Source organism: Marmota marmota, unplaced genomic scaffold (genome assembly GCF_001458135.2).
Source record: "Marmota marmota marmota unplaced genomic scaffold, marMar, whole genome shotgun sequence".
NCBI classification, from domain to species: Eukaryota; Metazoa; Chordata; class Mammalia; order Rodentia; family Sciuridae; genus Marmota; species Marmota marmota.
In genome coordinates this window covers 34379297-34399689 of record NW_026000142.1, presented here as the reverse complement: position 1 = coordinate 34399689, position 20393 = coordinate 34379297, and the positions used below count along the sequence as shown (strand labels likewise).

The following is a 20393-nucleotide window of genomic DNA, read 5'->3' as shown; positions in this document are numbered from 1 at the left end:
CTGAGGGTCTCCTTCCATTTCCATGCAATTTCCCTTCTCTCTCCCTTTCCCTCCCACCTCTCATCCCTGTTTAATGTTAATCTTCTTCTCATGCTCTTCGACCCTACTCTGTTCTTAGTTACTCTCCTTATATCAAAGAAGACATTTGGCATTTGTTTTTTAGGGATTGGCTAGGTTCTTTTATCTACAATGACCAGTTCCATTTATCAGTTTTATTTAACCCTCCAATTATGAGATACACTTCATAACTGAATATCAATTGCTCAGTTATTTGAATATTATATGGTCTCACAGCTTTAATCTGCTTAGCAAAATATTTATCTTCATTTATATTAGTATTGCTTAACTAATCCCTCTAGTAGAACAATGGGTTTTGCTTTTTAATCATTTAATTTTTAGGTAGGTCTTTTATATATTTTGGGGTCCACCAAGGGAAAAGGTGCTACTTCTTATGAATTCTCAGACTTGAAAAATAAAGAATCTTTGAATATAAATGTAGGTATTTCATGTAATCTGTACTTCTAGAAGAAAGAGTGCGGGCTAAAGTACTGCCAACAGTTGTTCTCAGCTTCTCTTACTTCAAACACTTAAAAATTTAGAAGATTAGCTTGTTTAAAAAAATACAGTTATCCTATAACCTGGATAATCTAAGGTAAAATAAACAGTTGAATATACTCTAGAATTTGAAAAGTTTACCCTGCACTCTGTCATAGCTCCACTCTATTGTTCTTAAGGATGTATTTTTCCTTCAAGATTTTAAAAAATTTTTCATAATCTTAGGAGAGTCAGTTATTGGTATTAAGTAATATCTTAATTGTCCATAAATATCTTAAAGGAGTATGACAGTTTTTTTCCAAAAGATATTAGAGAAAATTCTTAGTTAACTTTGCAGTTTTGCTTTAAGAGATACTGCATAACTTAAAATGCATTTTTCCAAATATGTCTGTCTTTTAATATAATAGCAAGAAGTAATACTTTTAAGGGAATTTGATCTTGTTCTCTTCTTTGCCTTCAGGGAGTAGAAGAGAAAGACCATTTATCTGAACTGAGTGTATTAGATCATGGCTTAAAATAACTTCTGATAACGTAACTTCCCTTCAGTGACTATTTTAAGTAAATCTCTCTTTGGCTGTTTTCCATGCTTGAAATGTGCTAATATTTAATAAAGTAAATGTTTATGAAATTCCAATTTCTCTTATGATGTTATTGAAATAAATGATTATTTAATATATTATACAATTAGAGATTTTCAACATAACTGAAATTTCTTTGTATTTCTATAAAATGTGCAATTCATAATGGGTTATGTATGCATTGGTAACCATTGGTGTTTATGTAGGTATCCACCATTTCAATTTATATAAATCATTCCAGTGCTAAAAGGTACTCCACAGTAGCAAGTGTCAAGATGTAGTACTTTCTCAGTGTTTAGACCTCCTCAGTTTGCCTTGGCTCAATGCCCCTCGGCAAAGATCCAAACTCCTCTGTGGAGGAAACCACACATTTTGGGACTCTAAGGGCTGAAGGGTGTCCTTTGTACTCTTTAGAGTTAAAGCAATCTACAACACATAATTGAGTTATGAGTGACTGGTTGGGAACTTTCCCCCCTGGGAAATTTTTTTTTTTTTAAAGAAAGAAAGAAAGAAAAAGCTTTGGAAAGTACTTAATTGAACTAAATAAAATTTAAGATATAGGTGTACTTATTACAAAGTCGTCATTATCACTCACAATTGCAATGGACATTTAGGGTAGAATTACAGCAAAAAGTGAATTTTTATAAATATTTAATAGTACTTTTCTTGTTATGCTTATTATTGTTTAGACTAGATTTTGAATTTAGTATAGTGAATGGTGCAGGGATATACTTAATAAATATTTGACTAATAATTGAGTTCAGAGGAAGACAAAATTAGACCTTTTGGAATACACCTAGCTCTTTTTTACCTTTTCAAATTGAGATTAAAGGGATGAGATTCTGGGGTTTGTTGTTGTTTGTTGTTTTTATGTTTTAAGGTGAAGGATTGATCTCTATAGGGCCATAACAGACTTTGGGGCATGCATAAGTGCACATCATATCATGAGGAAGTGATGCCTTATAATTTAACAAGCCTTTTCCAAACTTGAACTATAAGGCCTCTTTTCAATTAGGAATACCCTGTAGATTCCTCTCTGGGACAGATAATGAACACTGATTAGGCCTTCTCCTTCCTTTTTTGTTTCTTCTTCCCATTCTTCTTCCCTTCCGGACTAAAGCAAAATAGACCAGATGTGATCACATTACAGGGAAGGACATGGGTCTGGGGCTGTACTTTTCCAAAACTTGTGTTGTAAGTTGAATTATCCTAGAAACCAACTCTGAGATGATACTTAGCTTGCATTTGTAAGAGTGTTTGGGATCAGCACCTATGGAGTGTAAGGTAGAAGGGGGGAGGGAACATAAGTTCCAACAAAAGCTTCAGTCCACAAGCCTGACCACTAACGTCACAAAAATTCAATATGTTCCTACAGTGTATGTGATGATATCTCATTCAACCAAGTTTATCTTTTTCTCTTACCTAATCCATTCACAATGACCATGGAAGTTGCTTTAAGTATATAAAAGTCTGATCCTATCTCTTCATTTTTTTACACATCTCTGATGTTTTTTTTTTTTTTTTTCCTAACAGCTTGAATAAACTTCAGTCTTTTTATCATGACTTCTAGGACTCTTCCTAAACTTTTTGCACCCTATAATGTTTCTGATCTCATTTCCATCCATTCTTTATTGTTCCCTCACTTGCATTACAAAATCTCTCCATTTTCTTTTTCTCTTTCTCTTACTCAAACTACCCTGTTAAGTATTTCCAAAATGAATAATTTACTTTCAAGTTCTTTGCCTTTGTTAAAACTTCCTGGGATGCCACTTTCTTGCACATCTCAATTTCCTTAGATCTTGAAGTCATATATCCCAATTTTCCATATTTTTAATGGGTGCATTATAATTGTACATAATGGTGGCATTTGTTGTTCCATCTTTGTATAAGCACACAATATAACAATATTCTACTTTACAATACATTTCCTCTATTCTACTGCTCTCCCTTTGATCTTCATGAGATTCCTGCAACCCACTTACCTTTTCCTTTTTCGTCTTTAGCTTCTCCATATGAGAGAGAAAATACAGTGTTTGATTTTCTTAGTTTGATTTATTTTTTTAACATGATAGTCTCTAGTTCCATTCATTTTCCTGAAAATGACCTACTTTCATTCTTGATGGCTGAATAAAACTCCATAATTTATATAAACCACAGTTTCTTGATCCATTCATCTATTGATGGACACCTTGGCTGGTTCCATAGCTTTGCTATTGTGAATTGTGGTGCTACAAACATGAGTATGCATGTACCATTATATTATGCTGACTTTAATATTTTAGGATAAATACCAAGGAGTGGTATAGCTGGGTCACATGGTGGTTCCATTCCTAGTCTTTTACGAAATCTTCTCACGGATTTCCGTAGTGGTGGCAGTAACTTACAATTCCACCAGCAATGTGAAAGTTTTCCTCTTTCGCCATAACTTCTCCAGTATTTATTATTGTTTGTGTTTTTGATTTTGAACATTTTTTTCATATGTTTGTTGGTCATTTATATTTCTTCTTTTGTGAAAGGTCTGCTTTGTTCATTTGTTTATTTATTAACTGGGCTATTTGTTTTTGTGTGTGTTGAGTTTTTTGAGTTCCTTATATATTCTGGATATGAATCCTGTCAGAAGAGTAGCTACAAAAGATTTTCTTCCATAGGTTGTCTCTTCCTATTCTTACTTTTTTCCTTTTCTGTGCAGAAGGTTTTAGTTTGATGCCATCCCATTTGTTAACTGTTGGCATTATTTCCTGAGCCTTAGGGGTTCTATTGAGAAAGTCGTTGCCTGTGCCTCTATGTTGGAGTTTTGTATAATTTCTGGTATAATTCCCAGGTCTCTGATCCATTTTGAATTGACTTTTGTGCATGGTAAGAGGTGAGGATCTAGTCTCATTCTTCTATATATGAATAATCAGTTTTCTCAGCACCATTGGTTAAAAACATTGCCTTTTCTCCACTGTACATTTTTGTCAAAAGGTTGTGTCTCTGTGTCTTCTATTCTGTACCTCGGGACTCTGTGTCTGTTTTTATGCCAATATCATGAAGTTTTTGTTACTTTAGCTCTGTGGTATCATTTAAAATCTGATATTGTGATACCTCCAGCATTGCTTTTTTGTCTTAGAATTGCTTTAGCTATTCTGGGTCTTTCATTCTTTCAAATGAATTTTAGGAACTTATTTTCTAGTTTTGTGAAGAATGTCATTGATATTTGAATGGGGACTGCACTGAATCTGTATATTGCTTTTGTAGTATGGGCATTTTGATCATATTAGTTCTGCCTATCCACTAACATGAGAGATCTTTTCATCTACTTGTGTTTTCTTCAATTTCTTACTTCAGTGTTCTAAGGTTTTCATTGTAGAAGTTTTTGACCTCCTTGGTTAGATTTACTCCTAGGTATATTATTTTTAGTGAGGCTATATTGTAAATGAGACTTTTTCCCGATTTCTTTCTCAGAATTCATTGGTATAGAGGAAAGCTATTGATTTTTGTATGTTGATTTTATAACCTGCTACCTTACTGAATTTGCCTATTAGCTCCAACAATCTTCTGTAGTGATAATTTGATATCTTCATTCCCTATTTTTATCTCTTTTATTTCATTCTCTTGCCTAATTGCTCTGGATAGAATTTCTAGTATAATATGGAGTAGTGAGAGTGGACATCCTTTTCTTGTTCGGGATTATAAAGGAACCATTTTCAATTTTTCTCCATTCACAATGATGTTGGCTTTGAGATTGCCATACATAGTATTTAACACATCAAGGTAAGTTCCTTCTATTCTTTGATTGTCCAGTGGCTCCTTCCTTCCTTCCTTCCTTCCTTCCTTCCTTTCTTTCTTTTTTAATAAACAGAATGTCAAAGACATTCTCTGCATCTGTTGAGAAGACGATGTGATTTTTCTCCATAATATTATTAACTTAGTGAATTATATTTATTGATTTGCATATGTTCAACCATCCTTGCAACATTGGTATTAAAAACAACTTGGTAATGATATACAATCTTCTTAATATGATGTTGAATATGATTTGCTAATATTTAATTTAAAATGTTGGCATTTAAGTTCATCAGTGTTTGTAAGTTTTTTTTTTTGTTGTTGTTGTTGTTGTTGTTTTTACATTGGTCTATAACTTTCTATCCTTGATGTGTCCTTTTCTTGTTTTAGTATGATAGTGATACTGACTTCATAGAATGAATCTGGAAGTGTTCCATCCCTTTCTATTTTGTGGAATAATTTGAGGGGAATTGATATTAGTTCTTCTTTTTGAAGGGGGGAGCATGCAAATAAATAACAAACTATATTCCAATGGGTAATTTGATAAGGCATGCAAAATAAACATGTATTATACCAGGTACAGTCAAAAATCACAAAAGTAAAAATTGTTAGATTTAATTACATAAACAAGGAAACTATAAAGAAAATTGTTTTGTTCAACCAGTGAAATTTCTAATAGGAGACTACTTTTTCCCTAAGAAAGGCAATTTAATGTGATGAAAAGAAGAATGTTTATAACAAATATGAGAATGGAATAAAGCTTTTATGTATAAAGAGCTCTTAAAATCCAGTAAGAAAAAGTCAAAACTTTCCAGAAAAAAGAAATTGGACAAAAGGCATGAATGGGCAATTCACAAAATGTTTCTAACTTCAAATATTTAAGAAAATATTCAACTTCAAAGATAAATAAACATAGCAATAACTGTGAATAACTCTTCAACTGGCAATGCAGGTATTTTTTAAAGCCTCTATTGGAAATTCTGATAATTTATAAAAATCCAAGAGAAATAGGAACTCAGTAATTTTTGGTAAGATTTATGATGACTTTAGAATATTTGCTCAAAATGCACATATCTTTTCATCAAGTGGTTTTATTTCTAGTTATTTACCTTAAGTGTATAGTCTAAAATGTATGCATATGCGTGAGATTGGTCATTATAAAGTGTTCATGAAAAAACAAAGATTAGATAAGATAAATGACTTATAATTATCAAGTTAAATGTCTAACAGTACCCAGATATCTGGTTAAATATTATTTTGAATGCTTCTATGAGGCTGTTTTTGGATTAAATTTTACTGAAACCAAAGTACTTTGAGTAGGGCGGACTGTGCTTCCCACTGCGGATCAACTTCATCCAGACAGTTGAGGACCTGAATAGAACAAAGACTGACTTCCTCAGGGCCAGAAAGAATTCTGCCAGCAAACATTTACATGTGAAATGCAGAATTAACTCCTCCCCAGCCTCCAGCCTGCTGGTCCACACTGCAGATTTTGGGCTTAAAGCCTTTGTAATAGTGTGAGCTTGTTCCTTAAACTGAATTTCTCTCTATATATGTGGTCTGCCCTTTGTATCCCAAAGATGTGTTCAAATTCAGCCTGGAATCCCTCTAGTCCTCAGCTCTTTTGTTGGAAGGCTTTTTATTGCTGCTTCTACTTCATTGTGTTCTGTTTAGGTTTTTTATGTACTCTCAATTCAATTTTGGTAGGTCATGCATATCTAGAAATGTATCTATTTCTTTCAGATTTTCCAATTTACTGGAGTTTAAGTTTTCACAATAATCCTTTTCTTTTGGCTAGTTTGGCTAAGGGTTTGTCAATATTGTTTATCTTTTCAAAGAACCAACTCTTTGTTTCATTGATCCTTTGTATTTTGTGTTTAAATTTTCTATTTCATTAATTCATCTCTGATCTTAATTATTTCCTTCCTTCCACTAGTTTTGGAATTGATTTGTTCTTGTTTTTCAAGAGCCTTAAAATGCATTATTAAGTTGTTTATTTGGCATCTCTCTGATTTTCCTGTGTAGGCACTCATAGCTACAAATTGTCCTCTTAGAAGTGACTCCTGTGTTAATGAATTATTGGGATACTTCCATCAAGAAATCTTACTTATTTTGGAGCCAGTTCAAATCTGCATGGGCGGAATGAGTCTCTTAAAAAAGGATGTATGCAATAGCTTACAAAAGGAATGATTCATTCACTAAATATTGTTTTTTATCCATATTATTCAAGCATTTGTTTTAGTTTTCTTTCTTTTATTTCGTTTTCTCCCTTCTTTTTTTTGTGTTTGTTTCGAGAAGGCTATAGAGGAAGGTGAGTAGACTAATAAAAAAATGAACTTACTCTGAGACAACAATTATTATTTATTTGATCTACTAGTCTAACACTAACTGGCATGCTAACTCATAAACCAGTAAGACAACTTCATTCTGCCTCCTGTAGTTCCTTTCAATCTGCTCTGTGGGCCAAGTTCTTCTCCTGGGTTTGCTGGATAACTTCTACAGGCTCCATGGCTTCTGAATTCACTCTTAGGTAGTACAGACAATTGTTATTTAGAAATGAAAGGTCCCATGTAATGTCATAAAGCTTCATTTATCATTGAACTCCTGTGCTCTTCACCTGTCCCCACTAGTCCTGCCATGTACAGGAGGTCCTTGTCATAGGGAGATGACCAAGGACTTCTCTTTTTCCCTGGCTAGTACTCCTCTTCCTTCATAATCTTGTTGAACACACTGCCTGACCAATGCAGGGTCAAATCAGAGGGAAAAGGGAAAAGAGGTGAGGGGTTCAGAGAAATGTTTCCTTTACTGGCATTGTCAGAAGGAGGTCACTTCCCAGATGTTTTGCCAGACGTTTAAAATTGACTTTTCTTTTGTAGATACCTTTGTGAGTTTTTGAAATTTCCCTGACATGAATCTTTTTTCCTTGCAGTACTCTGGATAAGGGTGACTGAATTTTTCCTCTGACTAATGTGTTCTCATTCTTTATCCTGAGACAGGTTGCAGTACCACCAGGTGTTTGCTTCCTAAATCAAAACCACTCACTCTTCTTAAACAGCAACTAAGATGACCCCATGACATCCCTCTCATTTTTTATGAAGGCTCACCTCTGTTCCATGAGAAGCCTTTATATGCTTTTCCCTGGACACAGTCTGGACATGCAGATTGATACCAATTTAGATACCAAACCTGTCCTCTGTTTTCACTTGTCACTTGTCATCTCTCGCCCTTTAGATACTTCACAAAACATGCTCAACAACAAGTGCTTCTTGAAGTTCTATTGATGCCCCTTCCATAGAATCTATACTTCACACCGGGTGGGTAGAAGACTAGTGATAGATATACCTAATAAAAAAATAAAAATTAAAAAAAAAAAACCAAAAACTTTCCTCAAAGTAAAAACTCTGTAATCTCCAGTTTTCAACTATTTTTTAATTTGGACATGGATGAAATCATGTAAATGATCCTTGGTTACTGACTGAAATTTTTTGCATTTTGAGGTCACATCTCATGTTGAATTTTGCCTCAGTTAAAATGTTCTCTTTGATCATCATGCTTTAAGATCTAAGCCATAAAATCAGATCTCAAATGAATGTTTTACTTCTAAACATTATAGTGGAGATCACTGTACATCATTCTTGAAGTATTCATTTAGAATCACTGGGGTAAGCAAATGTTCATCCTTTCATTAACATTGTTTACCTTTTGGTATAAATAGCATCAATCAAAATGTTTTCCCTTTTGTACCTTGTTCCCCATCATTTTCAGTAGTATTTCTGATAGATTCCTGCAAAAGTAAGTTATGACTGAAAACCTAGATAAAACAAAGTGTAGAGCCTACGCTTAACATTTTTAAACATTCTGCAATATTAATATTGAAATAGTTCATTTTTATTTTCAAATCTTGATTATCTTTATTCTTTTTAATCCAACTAATTTTTAAATCTTGAAGCTGATATATGTGTAAATTAAATGTTGTATATAAAAGTGTTTAAGAATTGTTTTATTGGAGGTAAAAAAAAAAAAGTGAAGATTTTCTTTAACTGGACCCCAAGAAAAACCTATTAGCTAAGCCTCTACTTACACTGTTAATGGAAAAATCCATAATCCACATATCATGTCCTCTCTAAAGCAAGTTACATTTGTTTTGATGTAAAATCACTTTTTAACTTAAAAAAAATTGTCTAATGTAAAAAACAACAACAACAAAAAACTACATATGCACTGGCTAAAAAGGAAATTTTTATATGGATTTAAAAGTGAAAAAACAAGGACAGTGATAGGTCAGTAGTAGCACTTACCTAGCATGAGTTTGACCTCCAGTACCATAAAAGAATAAAATAAAAATGAGAAAGCAATGCATTTAAAGAATATGTAGATTTCATAGCCTCCCTAAAACAGCAACATATTTTTGTGGAGTATTCTGAAACAATTTTATTTCACCTTAAATGAAATTTAAACAAATAAGACTTGGTCCCCACATTTATTTCAGAAGTTTACTCTTTTAGTTATTAAAACACAAAAGTAATGTGGATTTTATAAAAGAAAATATTGAATAAAACTTGAAAATAAATATTTAAACTATAATCTGGACACTCGAAGAAAATTGACCTTTTTATTAGAATGTAACAAAATTCAAGGTTGACAAATGTGAGAGGTTGTTTTTTTTTTCCCCACATAGCAGTGGTAATACAATTTTATTATTATTTTTGTCTGTATTTGACATGAGAATTTGGTTCATAATTATGAAATTACTCAGATTACTTGAAAGTCATGAAACTATGCACTTACTTTTGAGAGATAATATCATGAAAATAACTAAGTTAAGTAAGTTTGTAACTTTATAATAATTTTCACTGGAACATTTAAACCCCCTTCTTTGTTTAAAATAAAAAGGGCTTTGTTATTTTCCTTTCTTTAAGGAAGTCTAAAACAAGAGGGTTTTCATACATGAGCATTCTGTACTTGCTTGTTTTTTATTGAGAATAAGCAGAAATTCCTTTATAAATCAGAATGACCTTCTGACTCCAGTTTTTTAACTTACTCTATGGCTGAATAAGACATTTCCATCTAATATAAATTCCAAAAGAATTAGTATGAATATCCTCCTCACTTAAAAATCAAGATATTGACAAAAGAAAATTGCCATCCTTTTAATTCCAATTTAATACTTGAAATTTAGAAAATATGAACACTGGAAATCGTGTGGCTATCCCAATAAATTAACTTTAGTGTAAGGCACCCTGCTTAGTTTCATGGTGATTAATCTGTTCCTATTGCCTGCTGAGCACATGCTGTCTAGTAATCGCAGAGGTACAACAATTGACCCGTTCATGGATGTGCTGGCTCTGTAGCCGGGTGCTGATATGCAGGTCCCATCTGGTAACTGTAATGGACTGTCAGGATGTCAGGCTGCTCAGCTCCTACCAGAACTCTGACCAGAACTCCCTCTATGTTTCCAATTCTAAAGGAAACTCTGAAAGTCATATTGCAATGAATACTTATTGAGTGCTTACTCTGTGTAAAATACAGGTTCTCAGGATGGTAGGAAGAAGTAAATCCCTTGCCCCTGAACCTGAGCGGTCACTAAACTTTAGTATCTTCTTTAAGAATCTAATGAACACCATGAACAATATTCATTACAGAATTTTGAAATCCATCCACAATAGCAATTGGACCATAAATTCACATTACTTGTGGAATTCTTAGAATTTATTTCATTTGAATGTTCCAATAGTATTTCTCTTTCTTTCATGCAATGCATATTCATGCAGTTCCAATATATTTCCAGCACCCTTCTACATGTGGGGAATATAGTGAATCATAAAACATATTAGGCCTCTGTTCTTATTTTGTCTGAAATTTGAGGAAAGGGAGTTAATGAAGAAGAAAGAAGGAAACAAAAAATATCACTTATTGTTCAAAAACCTGGAGTTATTGCTAGAAAAGTACTCAGATTAGTTACCGGAGAAGGTCTTTTGGGGGAGATAATATTAAACTTGGTGCCTGCTTATAAGAATGGATTATCAAGGGGAGGTCAAATGTGTTTCAGGTAAAATGAGCTCTACTTGGACGATAATAGTGAACAGGCAGTGTTAGTTGGCATGGGGTAAGGGATCCCTAAATACTAAGTGTATATTTTTCCAAATAGGTCTTAACTGGGTAGAGATTATAATCTGGGATTTATGGCTGAACTACTGAGACAGCCACCTAAGATCAAAATCCAACAAGTGGCAAAACAGGGAATCAGACCCAGGTCTTCTAATTCTGCTGTTTCATTGATCATTTACACCTAGAACATGGTCCCAAACTAAACTTATATTAGTTAAAAAAAAAAAAAAATGCCAGTGCATGTGATAAGCACAAGTGTTAGCAAGACAGAAATGGTCAAAGATGGCTCAAATGCAAAAGAGTATTTTGAGATGATTCCAGATTCCAGAAAAAGAAAAGGAGAGATAATTGTTACCCACGATTTCATGAAGGAAGCTACTGTGGGCAGATCAGAGCACTGTGGACTGCATACCTGAAACTCTGTCTTCTGTACAGAAGGACATTTTCTTGGAAAACTGGTAGCCTTACTTTTATATGTAAGTCTGAAAACAAAAAGGCAAAAACTTGAACTTCCCATCAGCAATAATTTCTACTCAGTTCCATTATTCAAGGTTTACCTTTGATATTCCTGTCCTTAGTTTTCAGTTTTGTTCTCTGAACTCAGACCTCCTCCCTTTCCCTGTGCTTGGTTGGAGCCGGGTTAGTCATTGCTATATTAGTAATTCAAAACCTTGATCATGTAGCATTTAGAGCAACATTTTCCCAAATTCTTTATAATTGTGCAAACAGTTGTATTCTGTTCTTTGATAGAGATGGCCCTGTTTCTGGAGTTCTGAATTGTTGTCTTTAATTAGGTTTTATGAATAAGTTGCAACTTCCTCTTGGGTGTTCTATTCAGTTGTTGTGGCATCTCTGAATTAGGCCAAATGACATTTGATTGTCCTTGCACTTGCTAACTTGAGTCTGTTAAATTGCTTTTCCAAAGATAAAACAAAGAGTAGATGTAATTAGAATTTTCTTTTGATGTTGTTATAAAGTCTTATCATTATTTGAATGTTTCTGTGACTTGCCTAACAGTAAATGATTAAAATAAATTGTGTGACACTTTTACTTACTAAATGATAACTGTTAATGAATTACATAAATTGTGAATAAAAACGGTTAATGAATAATATAAATTGTGAATGAAACAACAATTTTTAGGGTCATTGCAGTATTTTATTTGTAAGTTCCTCATATTTTTTCCCCAAAATTGAAATAAAAATGCTTCAAAATACAAACAAAATAATATTGCTTTGGATTTGGATAAAGGTAAGCAAGTAAAATTAAAACTAGTTCACAGATTATATTTTAAATCCATGCAGAAAAATTATTATAAATCTTTTTTTAATGGGTTTAAAATATACCTTTATGATATACAAAATGTTTAAAATATAACATTTTGAACATAAGCAAATAGATCTAAGAAGGCACTAAAATTTTTTCCTTTCATTAGAATGATCTTTTTCCATATTATTAATCTATGTTCTATAATTCTAAAATAAAAAATATGTATACACATGAAAAATATGTATGTATATTCTTTTAGAACTTTCTAATACACACACATATACACACACTCTTATATTTTTGGATGTTAATATTTGTGCCTTCTAGTGTATCCTGAAAAAATTCTTTGAAAATTATCAATTGTGAAAAATATAAAGGCTTGCATAAACATACTAAAATGGTTGTTCATAAATTATAAAATATGGGTGATGGTTACACTTTTTTTACAATGTTAACTGTAAATTATTACTTCTAAATATGGAGAACTTTATAAAATTCTGTTCTGTTTCCCAGTTTTCTGTTGTCAAATGTATCTATAAGAATTACCATTCAGATTAAAACCAACTTGCACAATTCTAATTGTTTAACATTGGTTTAATTAGTAGTTACACTCTGGATAATTAAGCTGGAAGTGATTCTTGGGCTCCCCAAACTCCACAGAAAAGATCTCTGTTTGATTTTTCTGCCCTGCTTGTGGATGGAGAGAGCAATAATGTGCTTTCTACATATTAGCAATCCTTAATATAAAAGATGTAAGGTCTTAAAGATCACAGCCCACTAAAATGACAGCTTTAAATTCTGTAGGGTACTTCATACAAGGTTAGTTAAGAACTAATATTTCATGAGAATGTTTCAGGACAATTAAAATAGGACAATTACACAAGTGACTGCTTCTGGTATGGCTTTTTGTTACGTGACAGAAAAAAATATTAGTGAATGAATTTCTAGGGAGCCATCATCTTTGAGATGATATGGCATATATGCTGTGTTTTATTTTGCTTAATGCAACTTTTAATATGTTGAGATGTGTTTTTAAGGCACTAAAATGCAAGAGCATACACAATTAGAATAGAAAATGTGGGTAATGGAATGCTCTTTCATGTGTGTTTGTGTGTATAGCACATTAGATGTCTGTTCAAAAAATTATTGAAACACAAAACTGTGACCTGAACATATTTTTGCCAACTCTATATAACTACCTATGTAAGTACCTTTTTTTTTTCCCTTTGGTTTGTATTTAGATTGAATCTAGGATTATTCTGTATCTTTAAAGTCTTTTACTAATTAAGAATCAAAAGAAATATTTTTGCAAAACCTTTATTCTAATGACTAGGTAACAGTAAAAGAAAATCCCACCATATTCATAATTAAAATAATATCTCTTAATCATTGGCACAACTACCATGGTATTTTTTTCTTCTTTCTCAGTTAAGTGTTTAGAGTCTGAAAAAAATCATACATATATGTTTATCTGTAGGTGGTTATTATTTAAGTTGATTCTGCTTATGATTTCTAAGTTCTTAATGGTATTATATTAAAATAAGCCAATATGCACTCTCAATCTTCATTTTGAAGACTTCAGTAATTCTTTAATTAGAAAAATTTTCTTTGTACCAGTATCTTAGAATCCTTGTGCCATTACACATATGTTCAAGGACGGTTTACATTTATATCAGGGTTCTAGATATTATAGCATTGAAAGTGAATGATGAAAAATAAAAGAACATTTTGGAGAAAATCTATTATATAAACAGAGATTAGAAGATCTAGAAAAAAATGAGTTCTGGAGTCCCACAAATTGTCAGTGCTTACACATCTCTGTTTAACATTTATGTACTTATCAAAAAGCAAATTCTCTGAAGCTTGTAATTAGTTTATTGCTCCACCAACTAGGATGATATAACGCAGCAAAACGTACAACAGAAACATTAAAACTTCTTTTAGAGATTTGTGTTTCTTTAGAAAGAAGAAAAAATGTGCAATTGGTATTTTAGTATCAAATCTCTAAGACAAACTAGGGTTGAAACTATTAAACTAAACTAAACTATCACACTAGAGTTGAAACTATTAAAAGCCAGTAATGTGAACAATGATGCGAAAGTGGGGACTGAGAAGGACTGTTTACCACTGAGTGTTCCTGAGTGCTCCCTGGCAATGGCTGCTCCCTGTGTGCTCTCTTCCCTCCCTCCAGCTCCCATGGAAATGGAGCTGCTGTTTATTGAACTGTTTTCCTGACTCACATCTAAGTGCTTCAATCCCACGCTTTGCCTGGCATGGTGGCAATTCTTTAATTAGAAAAATTTTCTTTGTACCAGTATCTTAGAATCCTTGTGCCATTACACACATTACACACACAATCATAACTACGTAACTAATGAACAGTAACTATTCCATGTTAACTTTCAAACAATTTAGATCCCATAAAAGACGTCAAGATTGCCTCCACGCTTTGTCCTTAACTTCTTCCATTTAGAGACAGCAATGAATGTTTTCAAACTCAGTTTTGGAGACAGTATTTATTTCATAATTCACTTTAACTCAATCACCCAGTATGCTTATTTGAAGTAAAAATAGAACACTGTGATGATCTTTATGCTTTTTAAGACCCATTTACCTGGTGAAAAAGAGTTCTGTAATTTCCTTTATTCTATAGTATTAATAACAATAAGATCTGTAGCCCTGAACAAATATATATGTTTTTATATGTATATAACCTATATATAAATTTATGTAAATATGTATATGTAAATTTAGGATATATATGTGTATACATATCCTAAATTTATTTCTGAAATATGATTGAATCTGACCATATTTAAATGACTCAGAGATATATTAATCTAGACTAGAAATCAAATGAAATAAGTCAAGGATTAAACCAATTGACAGATCACAGATATGAGTTATGTAAATGATTTTCTGTCCAGTGATATAAAGCTATATTCTGCTAAATAATCTGCTTCTAATATTAATTCATCATTCATTTAAAAATCTTATTAATTTGATTTTATTTGTCTATTTGTCATTTTGGGATGCTATTTCCTCTTCCTTCCTCAGGCATAAAAGCCCAAATTTTTATTATAAAGACAATATTATACAAACATTGGTGATTCCTAAATCCTTTGTTAATTTTAGGTTTAATAAGTCTCTTTCAATGTATTGACAGAGGTGTTTTGTTTTGTTTTTTTCTTCATCCATTAAAACATTTTCTGTTAACTTTGGTGAAAAACATAATAAAAGTCTGTCAGGAACTTGTGGCGTGTACATTATAAGCAACTCAGAACTTGATTTTCTTGTTTCTTCTTGCCTATAGCTTTCAGAACTTTTCTTTCTACAGGCTAAATCACTCTTTGAACCTGACTGAAAAATTTCTAAACTTTTCTTTTTAAAAATGAAGGATAAAAGCTCTTTTTGATAATTCAAGACTGTTAAGCATAATTAAAATCTACCAACCAAGATGGTTGGTGCCTTTGACCTTAATCATTTGCCCAAATAACATTTTGTAAGGACTGAGACTCCCAGTTCAGAAGATAGACAGAATACATGTTGGATTATGGCTATATCACAAAATAGTTTTCTGTCCTTTGACATGTTTTTTAGTGGCTGGGTGACCAAGTTTCTGATTTAAAATTGAGGAGAATAAGTATAAATATTTCATAAGGTCATTTTGAAATTTAAATAAGATAATACATTTAAAATATTTAGTTTAGTGACAGATGTGTCTGAGCCCCATGCTTATTAAATACTGTCAACAAATTCACACTTGTCCTTGGTTTGGAGTGATAACTTATGCGTGTGACACAGAGCTATTTCCAACACCTCATCACATATGTTCATAATGCACCATCATTCATAGTAAACACAGAGACGGGGTAAACAAAGCCTATAATTCCAGTGTGAAACTCTGTTGACATTATTATGAGAACTTTTTCCTCTTGAGCATAATTTATCTATTATTGTATACATTAAAAGAGAAACAAGAAGATTGATAAATAAAAAAAATTGGGGGCTGGGGATGTGGCTCAAGTGGTAACACGCTCGCCTGGCATGCACGGGGCTGGGTTCGATCCTCAGCATCACATAAAAATAAAATAAAAAGATGTTGTGTCCACTGAAAACTAAAATAAATAAATAAATATTAAAAAATTCTCTCTCTCTCTCCTCTCTCTTAAAAAAATTGATTGTTTTACATAATTCTCTTTTAATAACATTTTTGAGGGGGCTTTGAAAAATACTTAAATTTCAAAATTCTCACATTGACTCTGTTAGCATGATTAATATCCATTCTTTAGTATCACACATTTACTTCTTTAATCAAAATTATAGGTTAGAGTGCTGTAGATATTCAGATTCTGACACACCTTGAAATGTTTTACAGATTTATTGGCCAGCCACAAAGGAGAGAGTGGAATTATGTAAATTAGCTGGGAAGGATGCCAATGTAAGTATGAAATTTTATAATTATCTTTGTTAAACTAGTACTGATAGTAAATATTTACACTCACTTTTATTGAAATAATGACATAAGTGTATTATTCATTTATTTACATACTAGAAATTTAACCCAGTAACATTCTACCACTGGGCTACTTCCCCCGTCCTTTTTTTTTTTTTTTTTTTTTTTTAAGAAAGGGTCCCACTAAGTCACTTTGGGCCTTGCTAAATTGCTGAGGCTTGCCTTCAACTTGGAATCTTGCTGCCTCAGCCTACAGAGTTCCTGGTATTACAGGTTTGGGCCACCATATTCAATTAAGTGTCTTTGTTTTTTCTTTTGTACCAGGGATTGAATCCAGGGAAGCTTTACCACTGAGCCACATCCCCAGCACTTTTTATGTTTCTTTTTTGTTGTTGTTGTTGTTTTCGAGACAAGGTTTGCTAAGTTGCTTAGAACCTTGCAAAGTTGCTGAGGCTGGCTTTGAACTTGAGATCCTCCTGCTTCAGCCTTTTGAGCTGCTGGGTTACAGCTGTTCACTACCACACCTGGCTAAGTGTATTATTTTTAAGATAATAAACTAATATTCTCTATAAAGATTGATGTAATGTAAAATATTTCTACCTTACCAAAAGCACTGATGCTGTTTATAAAAATCCAGAAATTTAGGGGTTTGTGACTCAGCAGTAAAGCACTTGCCTAGCAGGCATGAGGCACTGGGTTCAATCCTCAGCACCACATAAAAACAAATAATAAAAAAAAAAGGTATTGTGCTCATCTACAACTTAAAAAACAATTTTAAAAATACAGAAATTTAGAAATGCTATACTTTCTAATGTATCCTCAATACTATTATTTTTATCACAAAAATATTAGAAGCTATTAAAATATTCAAAAACAAATTATCAGCAAACATTGTATTTCAAGGAATGTATTTTTTAAAAAATGTATGTACATGTATTTTGTAAACATACAAGTATCAGACATTTTAGTATCATGAATATACAATTGATTAATTTTATTTGAACTGAAATTAAATTTACAGCATATAGAAGATATTTATATTGTGACAGAGATAACAAGCAAAATTGGTGGTAGAAAAATGAGTTGAGAATGAATGACACAGGATTCTGGCATAAGAACTAGAAGTAACGTACTCTAAAATTTACTTAATAATTATTACATGGAATAACTCATAAAAGATAATTAGATGTTCTTAATATAAACTTCTAGCTTAAACCACCCTAAGAACAAGAACAAAACCCTGTTCAGGAGTCACCCTGTTCATTGTCAGTGCAGTCCTGCCTAGCTTGCTTTACACTGGGCAGTTGTCCTGTGTGCTCCCACACTGAGTCACCTGTTTTACCTCCACATTGATTGACTCCTCTCCTCATCTGCATGCTCTAGTTCATGCCAGATGCTCTGTGTTTTGCTTTGACTTCTTGCACTGTGTGGATGAGGAGAATTATTCTTTTTAGGTAAAATTGATCACAACCTGACTGTAACTCAAGATGGGAAGAGGTTCCAATGTTGGACAGAAACATGGACATCTTGAAGTTTCTTCTGCAACATCCTTTAATGTTACCTTAACCACAATAACACAAGGATCTCAAGTGGAGCTTGGCTTTCATATTTAATAAAAAACAAATTGTTTGTTATATGAAAGCAAAATTAGATTTAAAAATTATCAATGTGATAGACGTACAACAATAGGGCATATGATGTCTTGTGAATTGAGGAGATGCTCGGAAAATTATGATTGTCAGACAACAAGCTGGTTCACCATTTGCTCATTTGTTTAGTCAACAAACAATTTTAAGGAGCCTGAATGTATGTACAACTCTATATCATCTATATATGTATATATATGAAATTGATAAGATAGCTATCCTCAAGAGTCTTTCTACTGGAGGATACAGATAGCATTCAAATGTCTATACATTCATACATAGAAACAGTACTAGAAAACAGAGTGATCAAACCAAAACAAAACTTATGCTTCTACTTGATTTTGTATTAACATGATATGAAATATGATCTATTCAGGCACATTAATGTAAACAGAAATATATCAGGTATTGTTAGCCTCAAATGCAATGGGAGACAGTTTTACTTTCATTTTTACCAGAAAAGAAAGGAATTAAACATTTCAAGACTATATTCTTCTTTATCCCATGACTTCAATGCAGAGACATTGTTCACTCTCATTACATAGCAAGTGCTGGTTCTATAAAAGCATCATTTCTTTATTGAATTTATGAAGGAAAGAATGCTTTGGTTATGAGAGTTTTCAAAATTATTTGTGGAATGAATAGTAGAAGCATGGTGTAACCATTGTGAACAGTTTTATAACTTGTGTTTCACCAATATTGAGTATTTGATAAAAACGCAAGAAGGAAAGGGATGTTTTCAATTTTCCCCAATAAACTAATGTGTATTTTCCCTTCAGTTAGATGAGGAACAAACACCCAAGGTCAAACAACAAGTAAAGTTTTAAACTGTGACAGTGTTCTCATTTCAACATGCACACTAGGTCCAGTTACATAGTAACTGCATGGTCCCTCTTATTAAGTTAAAGCAGAGAGTGATGAGCTTTCCTTGAGTATGTATGACTCAGTACACTGAATGAATTCATCCAATTCAGTTCTGTTTGTGAGCTAGTGCTTACCCTTACCTTTAAGCACTTCTGCTAAAACAGGATTAGAAATCTGGGAAGCTTTCCTCTTTTCACAAATCCTTTAAAATCTGATGTTGATTCATGAAGACACAAGTCTTTACCTCTTCATTTTTAATTTGTCATTCTATTTTAGAGTTCCTGATAATGGCTAACACTCTCACAGCACTTACCATATTCAAAGTACTGCTTTCAGTACCTTATGCTTCTAATCTCATTTAATCCTTAAAACAACACTATATGCTATGCTTTATTGTTATTCCATTTTCTCCAGATGAGAAAACTAAAGCCAGGGAAATGAAATCACTTGCCCAATATCACACAGCTGGTAAATGTAGAGCCAGGAATTGAATCCAGAAGTCTGGCTGCACAGGCTATGCTCCTACTTTACACTATAAATCTACATACAGGATCTGAAACCTCTCTCTCTCAAATCATTTCTCTCTCTAATATCACCATGATACAGGTCCTCATTTTGAACAGTATTACACAGATGTTGACCAACAGAAAACTGAGACAAGGCTGTGGTTTTATGGACATCTTTTATTACTGTTGGCACTACCCTCTGTCCTTCCTCCTCTCTAGTAATTTTTACCTACTTCCCAAGAGTGCGTTTAGGATTAACAAGTGTTTGGAAAGACTGTCCCTTAACACAAAGGTACTATATAACTGCTAAATAGTGAATTATTTACTATAATGAAATTTAGCTAATTGGGATGGGGAGGCAGTGGAAGATGAAAAAAACAAAAGGGAACTATTCCACATTCTTTAACATGGTCCCACAGTTGAATCCAGGGAGAAGAAGGAGAAACAGAAAAATATTTGGCAGAATTTTGCTTCTATTTAGAAGAAGGTTATTCAAAAGAAATCAATGAAGAAATGTCTTTAGTCCTGACTGTACGGCTTGGGTTAAACAACTCAGTCCAGGCAAAAGAAAGGACAGAGCTAGGAGAGCCTGGCTCTGCTTGTCAGCTCAGCTTCAGAGAAGTGCACAGGCTAGCTGTGGAGAGAT

The 20393-nt window shown here is 32.8% G+C and overlaps 1 protein-coding gene across 1 annotated transcript in view; it reads left to right on the top strand.

Moving 5' to 3' along the window:
* Positions 1-20393, top strand: part of Sema3d (semaphorin 3D) — a 100364-nt gene that overhangs the window by 4458 nt on the left and 75513 nt on the right. Inside the window, exon 2 of the mRNA XM_015488221.2 lies at positions 16654-16716. The gene's annotated coding sequence lies outside the window, so the exon portion shown is untranslated. The remainder of the gene's footprint in view (positions 1-16653; positions 16717-20393) is intronic.